Below are 9,342 nucleotides of genomic sequence, written 5' to 3'. Positions count from 1 at the left end.
AGGGTGACAAGCCAGCAGAATATGATGAAGAGCCTCATGCATACTCAGTGTAAAAAAAAAAAAGGCAATTGTTGCTGGGAAGAAGGTGCATTTGCATTTGTGTCATCTGCAGAGGGTACTGCAGAAATGGAAAGTCTTCCACTGGAGCAAACAAAGGGATCTCATTTATTGCAATCAAGGCCCAGCGTGTGGATCTCAGAGATCAGACCTACACCCTGCAGCAAAACAGAGACCTGCGTGGGAAAGTTCAGTTTCTCTCTACATCTGTGTAAGAAAAAGTCCACCATGGAATGACAGCTAAGTAAACATCCCTGTGACTCTTCACAGGTCTCTTCCACATTTTGGATCACTGCTACAAAAAGAGATGTTGACATCATCTCTCGTGGCCACACTGAGAGAAGAGCAGGAAGGCTGGGATGCTCTTTTTCCTATCTTTCCCTTGATTTCCTCTATATCTTAGGGACGAATCACAGGACAGAACACAGAAATCAAATGGCTCTACAAAGCAGATTGGCCAATTCAAGTCAAAACAGCCACTGAAAACACCCCAGATGCTGTCTGACAACAGCTGGACTGTCGGGGAGTCAGGTGAATGCAGTCTGCTGGCCCTGGGCCGGAAGAGCACAGCCCAGACTGTCACATACCTTTCAGTGAAAGCTGATAGAGCATTTTATCCCCCTCACACATGCACTGACAACTTCCAGCATCATCCATTGAGACGCTGTGAATTTTCAGGGTGTGTTTCTTCCCCACAATGTGCAGTTCCTATTTTTCACTGGCCTTGAGCTCCTTCCCATCCTTCATCCACTCCACAGTAGTGCCTGTGTCTGAAAGCTCAGCCTGCAGTTTGGCTTCCACACACAGCCGAGCAGATATCTTTTCGCAAATCTCACTGCAGCACCTGTCAGGAGCAAAGGCCTCATTATTTCAATTTATATCAGGCTAACGTGGTCAATGTTTGCTGCAACATCTCTGAAAAAGTATCACCTTCTGTTCCTGCACTCATTACTGTGTCAGTGCTGAACAATTCAAGATATTTAATTTGGTATTCTTGTCGGATTTACTAAGTAAAAATCAATCAAATATCTCCTTCTACTGATTAATAATGCTCTAAACATGCTTCTGCAGAGGTTTCCACCCAATGACAAACAAGTCCTCCCATAATGAATGTTTATTTGTTCTATTTTGTCATGCAAAGCTGATTGATAGAGATATTATTGGAATGATTGCTCCCCTACTTCTAAACTATTCCAGTGCAATCAGAAAGGCTGTCTGAACCTGGAGCTGAAAGTACTGCTCTATGGTGATGCAGTGGTAAACCTGCTGACTGAATGCACTGGCCAGTAGCTGTGAACTGCAGACATTCATCAGCTGGCATGAAGCAATCTGGTTCAGATACCAAGCAGCTGGGTAGACTGGCTTACCCTACACTCAGTGCTATCATGTTTAGGTCATTACCAGGACTCATGTCAGTCCATGTGATGCAGTTTCAGGTATTTGGTACAGTCAGTGAATGCCTGCAGCCCCAGTTCTAATCATCAGATCACAGCAACTATGCCTTGACTGTAAGAGGAAAGGAGAAGGATCAAAGCAAATACCTCTCACTCTCATCTTGGTGCTAACATCAACATTTTTGGCAACAAATTTCCCTTCTGCTCCATCATCATTCTTGGTGACGTTCTTTATGATTAGGCTGTGAGTAGTTTGGGTTCTCTTGATGATGCAGGTCTCGCTTTCCTGTAAGACTTTACCACTGAGGTACCAAGTGCCGCAACACGTTGTAAGATCAATAGTAAACATGGCATCCCCTCCAGGTACAGCTTCACTAGTTGTTAGGGGGGATTTCACAGCCAGGACTGGGTCTGAGGAAGAACATGTATGTCTTAATGCTCTTTAGATGCAAGTCTGGTATCTCATTTAGAGATGGAAGATTACATCATAGGTACATTTCTACTTCTCCCTTTGCATGAGTGCTGGAAGAAGCACTTCTGTGCTTAAGATCTGTTACAGAAAGTTCTGCCTCTTGCACATGTGAGATATCAAAAGATAAGGATATTCATGTCTCTGTCACAGAAACATAACTCGTATCACTTTAGTGGTAGCTGGAGGTTGATAGGAGATAGGAGAACTAGGAATAAAGGAAAGCCTTTGGTGTGTTAATGAACTACTATCCTTAAAGTCAAAGGAAACATCTTTAGGGAACCAACACAGCTGCTCAGCACACACTGACCCATTTCCATTGGGGTTTTTGTGCTTACCAAGGTGCACGCTCCCTGGGAATTCCAGAGACGGGCTCTGTCCATGCGCATTGACTGCAGACACTCGGAACTGATCATCAGCCTCTTCAGACAGATTGCTCACCGTGAACTCTGGGACGGGGACATGAGACTTGTGGCACCTCACCCAGGTGAAGCCAGTTAGTTTCTTGCGTTCCACAATGTAGCCATCGATTGGAATGGGGCAGTGCATCTTCGGAGGGGACCATGCCAGCGTCACTGAGGTTTCTGTTTTATTTTTCACCACGGGGTCAACTGGGGGCTGGGTGGGAGGTTTTCTGGGAGCTGAACAGAAATAAATTTCAGAAATATTAGCATAAGGTCATGTAGGCTGGAAAAGACCTTCAAGATCAGCAGACTCAACTTTCAGCATGACCTACTGAGTCCCACCATTAACTACTGTGGTACCTGAGGACATACATGGCAAGCTTATTCCTGCAGGTATTTGCACAGTGAATATATTCACCCTCTGGTTGCTTTGGAACATTTTAGAGGTTAAAATCCCATTGGACTTTTTCACTGTGTGCAGCCACTGATACAGGCAGGAGGCTGGGAATTACCTGATGGGCTCTAGTTACAGACTACTGACACAGTCAAGGATTGATTTCATTTAATTTTGGCCATTAGAAAGTTTGGTGTCTGGTTTCAGTCACCCATCTAGACTCCAATTATAATCATATGGAGAACAGCGCATTTAGGAGAACTCATCTCAATAAACCTGAATGAAATCACAGAATCATAGGATCACGGGAGGGCTTGGGTTGGAAGAAACCTTCAAGATCATTAAGTTCTAAACACCTTGCCATGGGCTGGCTGCCCACTAACCAGCTCAGGCTGCCCATCACCCATCCAACCTCGCCTTCAACACCAAGGACAGGCACCCACAGCTTCTCTGGGCAGCCTGAAATGGAAGCAATGAGACACATGTTGAAGATACTCAAACATTCATGACTGTAGAGAGAGCCAAATACTCTATACATATTGCCTGCCTGGTAAATGGTATTAAAATGCCAACAACAGACTCATCCAGCTCATTGAAAATGGTGTGAACATGGCGTACAGGATTCTTCCAGCAGCTAGTTAGATCTGCAAAGAGTAAAAATAGGAAATCTCAATGCGATACAATTTTCCCTCATAACATAAATAGACACATAACTGTTTTGGGGTGCACTATTACCAGCCTGTCAGTTGCTGTTGGTCAGTGCTAGATGCCAAAGGTCCCACTAACACAGCATGAAGCTGAAAGCTAGAAGCTGGAATCAGATCTCCTGACCTTACCATCAGAAATTGAGATGTCATATTTTGCTCAGCGGTGCCTGCTTGTAGGAGGGACAGCTTCCGAGCTTTTTCTGCTGCAGGAACCAGCTCGAGCTTCAGAATTTAAACAGCAGTCAGAAATTAAACTGAGCTTTGTCACCTCCATCAAATAGAAGGAGTGGTTGGGTGGTACAGCTTTCCAAATCACTTAGAAACTGTCACAACAATCAGATGCCTACCTTTTCTTTTTGAACTTGTTAATACATAGAGCTTAATAGCATCAGAATGCTGCAAGCACTTCAGATAACACGACAGCTGTAAACCCTTATTTAAGGATTTCTTTGTTTAACCACTGAGTAACCGTAATTCAGTGGTACTGGTGGGAGAAGGGAAGTCCTAATCTTCCCAGATGGTGAATGGAGTTGATGTTCACATGCAGACTGGTGCTGCAGCAGAGCCAGAAACCACTCATTTGGGAAACACAGCACCAAGAAAATCATGTGAATAGCTTCATAAAATCAGGCAGCTTCACCCAAATTTCATGGCAGGTCCATTATTCTTCCTATTTTCAGGAAGAAATGTTTTCCCTTATTCTTGTAGTTTTCTTTTCCTTTCCAGCAAGCAGCTTTGTAGCTTACAAATTGTTTTCTAATCACCTCCTGGTGTGGACAAATCACACAGGTTTGACTCCATGTTTTACATAGTTAGCATATTATATTTGTTCCAGTATGGAACTGTACAGTCATAGAATGGCCTGGGTTGAAAAGGATCTCAAAGATCACAGAATCACACAGAATCACAGAATCGTTCTGCAAAAGAAAACACAAAAGCTACAGGGACTTGGAACTACTTTGTATATCGAGATCAGAAGGAACTGAGAAGTTATCAAGTACAAAGAACTTACTTTTCCAGATTGCCTTTTCCAGACTGCTGTTCCAGCAGTGACAACAAGCGCAGGCAGCCCGGAGGACATCGCAGACATTGATGATCAGCTGGCATGGATCAGCGAGGATGAGTTTGGGCACAGCACAGCTGGCAAGGGATGCTGGGGTGGCTGCAGCAAGACAAGAGCTCCTCCAGCCTGAAGATCTCCATCACCAGAAGAGAAAGGACAGGGTGAAAGTAAGGAAGACGCGCAGACGAGAAGAGCAGAAAGGGAGATGAGGAGGGAACTTGGTGGGGTGGCAATTCTGGGGGAGAAATTGTACTCTGATAATGTTACACTCTGAAATTCAGTGCTGCAATTTGGAGGAAGGAATTATTGGGGTGGGAATCTGGGGGGCCGTTGTAATACCAGAAGTATTTTACAGAGCAGCAGCCATGCATCAAGAGAAGGGCTTCACAGAGCAGCAGCTGTGGAGGGAGAAACAGCATGAGAACCAAGGACACCTCTAGGAAAAGAATGAATGAGTAGCTCGCGGGTTTCAAGGGGGGTCTTTGACCAGGGGTTGTTATTGCGGTAGCTTTCCTCCAATTGGTGTCTGTGGTTTTTAAATGCCCTCGTCTGTCTGCTATAAAAGCATGGCTTTTCGGGCAGTCGATGGATGCAGCCATATTTAACCATATTGCTGTCTGGCTGTTTGTCCTAGTGCGCTGACCTTTTGCCTTCAGGTTTGCCAACTACTGTCTCAGGAACCAGAGTTATTAGGCATTATCCAGGTTATCTTGTGCTTCTACTATGTTAATAGATTGGATGTGAATCCAATGGGGTCTGATGTTACCAATGGTGCTGGAATCTGCGGGAATAATCATTGAATGTATTAGTAATGCTCGGTTATGATGCTATTACCTCTCTTATATCCAACTAATTTGGATTTTTCAAATATGACCACGCATCACTTGAGAGGAAGGCACACGCTCATAGAACTGAATGGGAGAGTTGATTTCATTTTCCAAGCAGGTGTTCCACTTGGGCTCTGGAGTACAACTGGAAGAAATCCCTCAGACCCTGAATGCAGGAGAGAATGTGTGGTGGGTGAGAGAGGAAAGGTGCACTTTGAAGCAGGGGACGCCCTGCTGGCACTGCCTGTCGCATCCACCACCAACACGGTTTGCTCTTTATCCTGCTCCACAGCTGCTGATCTGTCAAGTCCTTCTCTTGATCCATGGCTGCTGCCATTCTTCTTGGATTACAACAGGGGGCTGGGAGGTTTTTTTGCACAGGGAGGGAACTATTGGTGGGAGGGAGCCGGAGGGGGGGGCGAGAAGTTGATTGGGGGTGGGAGTTTTAGGGGGTGGGATCAGAAAGAATTGTTAGGGTGGGAAATGGTTGGGAATACTGTCATTTCTTTACTGTTTGGTATGTTCAATTATGCCTTGCATTCACTTTGCTATACCTCTGCCTGTGGCCATTTATTCAGTTACAAAGCCCACCTCCCCAGTCTGGGCAGCAGAAAGGGCAGTGTCCCAGATCTGCCACCACCATTGGACCCATCTCTCCCCTCCTCAGTCAGTTCTGCGTGGGAATGGAGGGATGAGAAAGGGGGATGGACGGGAATTCTGGGAGAGCTGAGTGGCTCAGCCTGGAGTGGAGGAGGCTCACTGCCATCCCAGACACAGCCATCAGTCCCCAGGTGCAGAGAGGACTGAGCCAGGCTGCACCCTGCAGCACCCAGCATCAGGATCCGAGTCTAAGGCCTGCCTAGGTCGTGTGGCTGCGCTGCAGGCTGAGCTATGGAGAAAGCCCCACTTGGAGATTTCTTCGCTCCCTGAATGTTCCCCCCTTTCTCCATCTTGCTCTGCTCCATCCCCAGCCGCAACCCGGCGTCCCCGACATGTTGCTGTGCTTGCAGAGCTGGACTTGGCCCTTGACCTGTACAGGCCCCTGTCCCCACCTGTCGGATATCCACCTTGCCTTCTCACCCCTCTCTCTAGATCCAGTTCATGCCCCATCTATCTCACCTCCATGTCCCACCTACGTCCTCTCTACGTCTTTTGGTCTCCCCCAAACCACCCTCACGGTGCCTTACCTCCTGGCAGGCTCAGGGAAGGAGCACCCGGTGCCCTGAGCCCACAGGCCCAGCCCTGCACAGCACTGCACACAGCACTGTCATGGCGGCGCCCGGTGCTGCCGCACAGCATCCTGGGAGTGGTAGTTCCTGCGGGGCCTGCAGCTCCCAGCAGGCCAGGGCGAGGGCAGAGGGGAGCAGTGCTGTCAGCCGGGAGCTCGCCCAGAGAGCCCGATGTTCGGAGCACTTCACACCAGGAACTTTGGACTCGGCTGCTTCTGTCCACAACGTCCCTGAGCTGCTCAGGAAGCACAACTGTCTCACCCTCTGAGAGCTGGGCTGTGCAAAGGAGGCTGCAGTTGCAGGCTCAGCTCTGCCCTGTTCCAGCAATGCACTTCCTTACAACTGGAGCACTGTCACACTTGCTTCTTGCTTCAACGGAGCAATCGCCCACCGCTTTGCACACCTCTGTGCTCGTGCAAATGGCCACCACCCCATCCCTGCACACACACACACACACACACACACACACACACACACGTACCACCCCATCCCTGCACACACACACACACACACACACACACACACACAGAGACCACCTCGTCCTTGCACACCCTCCCACATGCGTGCACAAATCTCTGCAGTGCATGGACACACCTGTGGACACCCACGTGTGTGCAGCCCCAGCACTGCCCACAGCTCCGTGCACGCTCATTTGTGCATGAAGAGGAACGTCTCAGTGGAAGCGTGGCTGTTCCTCCCCTCTGACGGGGCTGGTGTGGGACAGAAGAGGAAAGCAGAATGCGGCCATATTTTCCTCGTGGCTCCTAGTTCCTGTCTTACCGTGGGAAACAAGATGAGCAACTCTCCCTCTCTGTGATGCTTAGCTCTGTACCTCTGCCATCATCTCTATACTCAGATGCTCCTGCATGTAATGCTGCACACAGTGAACCTGCAGGTCCCAAAGGAATCCTTGGCTGCTCTCCCTCACCTGGAGGTTGCAGGGTGCTGGGCCTCCTGCCTGTACCTCCTTCCAGGTGTCATTTGCCAGACCCTGTATGTCCAGCTGGTTGGAACTGCAGTCAACTAACACAAACAAGGTGTATGAAAGTAGTCTTTCCGTTTCCCAGGCATTCATCTTTATAAAAACACGTTGTGCTGTGAAGCACAGCAGGAAGCAACTCAACTGTGCAGCAAATACTTGGAGCCTTGTTTCATCCCTCCCTAACCTCATTGAAAGGTTGACTGACACCTGCTTGCCAGCGGTGACTGTGGGTCTTTCCTCAGAGTCCAGAGCACATTAATCTCTTCTGATACTCACACTCATTCGTGTTTCTTTTGTAGTTGCTGTTGCATTCATCAGGAAGGAAATGCACTGCACTTATTCTGCTGCATGTGCAGGCTCACTCTGCAGTGCCCAAGATGCCTTCATGAGGAGGAAAGGCAGCAAAGCCCTCTGCGAGCAGGGCCATGGAATCGTATGTCTACAGCATCATATCTCGGCAGAGCACTCACTGCGCCTGCTCCTCCCTGCTGAAATACATGGCCATCTCCACAAAGCTCGAGTCTCCTGCAAGCAAGCAAGAAACTCCAGTGCCAGTGGCTTTTCTGTCCCCGGCACACAAATGATGGCTGAGAGTATCTCGCTGTCACCCTTCGCTCCCATCTCTTGCCCCTTGCCTTCTCCAAAACCTTCCCTGGAGAACCAGGTTGATCAAGTCCATGCTCATCGGCATCTCCCACAGGTACTGTTCCAGCTCTTGCTGTCTTTTTGGCCTTCTCATCCACCGGCATCCCTCTGTCTGAGTCTCACCAGCTTTGTCACCAGAAGAGATTTCAACACTCGAGAATGAAGAACGCACATCTGGCTCCACGGAATGTAACTCTCCTATCTCCCAGAGATCCACGCCCTGTGTGTGCCATCTCACCTGGTCGTGAGCGTCCCTCACAGCCAGCCAGAAAAGCAAGCAGAGGCTGAGACCAAGGAACCCCTCCCTGATGTGCAGCTCTCTGACAGCTTCTCTTTACACAGAGTGCTGGCCGCAGCCGTGTGCATTATCAAACACACTTGTATGGGCAGTTGGTGTCTAGATGTGAAGGAGACTTGCTAAGTGCTCTGCTGACATGTAGGGACAGAAAGAAAATTTCAAGGGGGAGCTGGAGCATGTATATAAAGGATGTACGGACCTACAGTTAAGGATGTGGATTTGCATCTGAGTCCGTGCCTGCAGACGATGCAAGCGCTATGCATTGTCACACAATGGAAATGATCAAACAGCTGCTTTGGGACAGACTGTCTGTAGGGCTCAGGAAGTGTGGCCTTCCAAGGTACTTCAGGTGTCCCAAAGAACAGAGGCAAGCAGTGATGATTCCTTTCTCTCTTGATTCTAATACTTGTAGGTAGAGCACTTGAGAAAGACTTTGGAGGCTTTCCTCAGCCTCTACCTTTCCTTGTACCTTTAAGAGTGCAGACTGTCTAAAAACAAGAAGACTGGACACAGATTTTGGGTTTGGTTATTTTTATTAGTTTTTTAAAAAATATTATAATATATATAATATAATATTATTTATTATTTTATTTATTATATTATATATATTATGTATATAATGTATATTATGTATATTATAATATATATTATATAATCATATATTATAATATATATAATATATAAATAATATATAAATTTTTTGAAGTTGTTTTGGTGTTTTTGGTGGTTTTTGTTCTTTTAGTCCAGTCCAATGTAATAAATTTTCAGTCTTACAAGGGATGAATTTTTAAGGCCTTCCTGCTGATGGACCACACTCCACTTGAACGTCAAGTGGAGCATGAGGTAGCCTTCATCCAGAAAGGTGGAATCTTG

At 47.3% G+C, this 9,342-nt stretch overlaps 1 long non-coding RNA gene across 1 annotated transcript; it reads right to left on the bottom strand.

The window, feature by feature from the left end:
• Positions 1 to 2,268: 2,268 nt before the first annotated feature.
• Positions 2,269 to 6,600, bottom strand: LOC146758254 (uncharacterized). Its single transcript, XR_014934906.1, has 3 exons — positions 6,503 to 6,600; positions 4,438 to 4,622; positions 2,269 to 2,561 (listed from the first exon to the last, which is right to left on the bottom strand). It is a non-coding gene; the product is annotated as an uncharacterized LOC146758254 (long non-coding RNA).
• Positions 6,601 to 9,342: the final 2,742 nt, after the last annotated feature.

Source organism: Coturnix japonica, chromosome 16 (assembly GCF_054131305.1).
Source record: "Coturnix japonica strain WE chromosome 16, WE-NBRP24, whole genome shotgun sequence".
Taxonomy (NCBI): domain Eukaryota; kingdom Metazoa; phylum Chordata; class Aves; order Galliformes; family Phasianidae; genus Coturnix; species Coturnix japonica.
The sequence above is the reverse complement of the archived record's forward strand: the minus strand, read 5'-3'. Positions and strand labels throughout refer to the sequence as shown.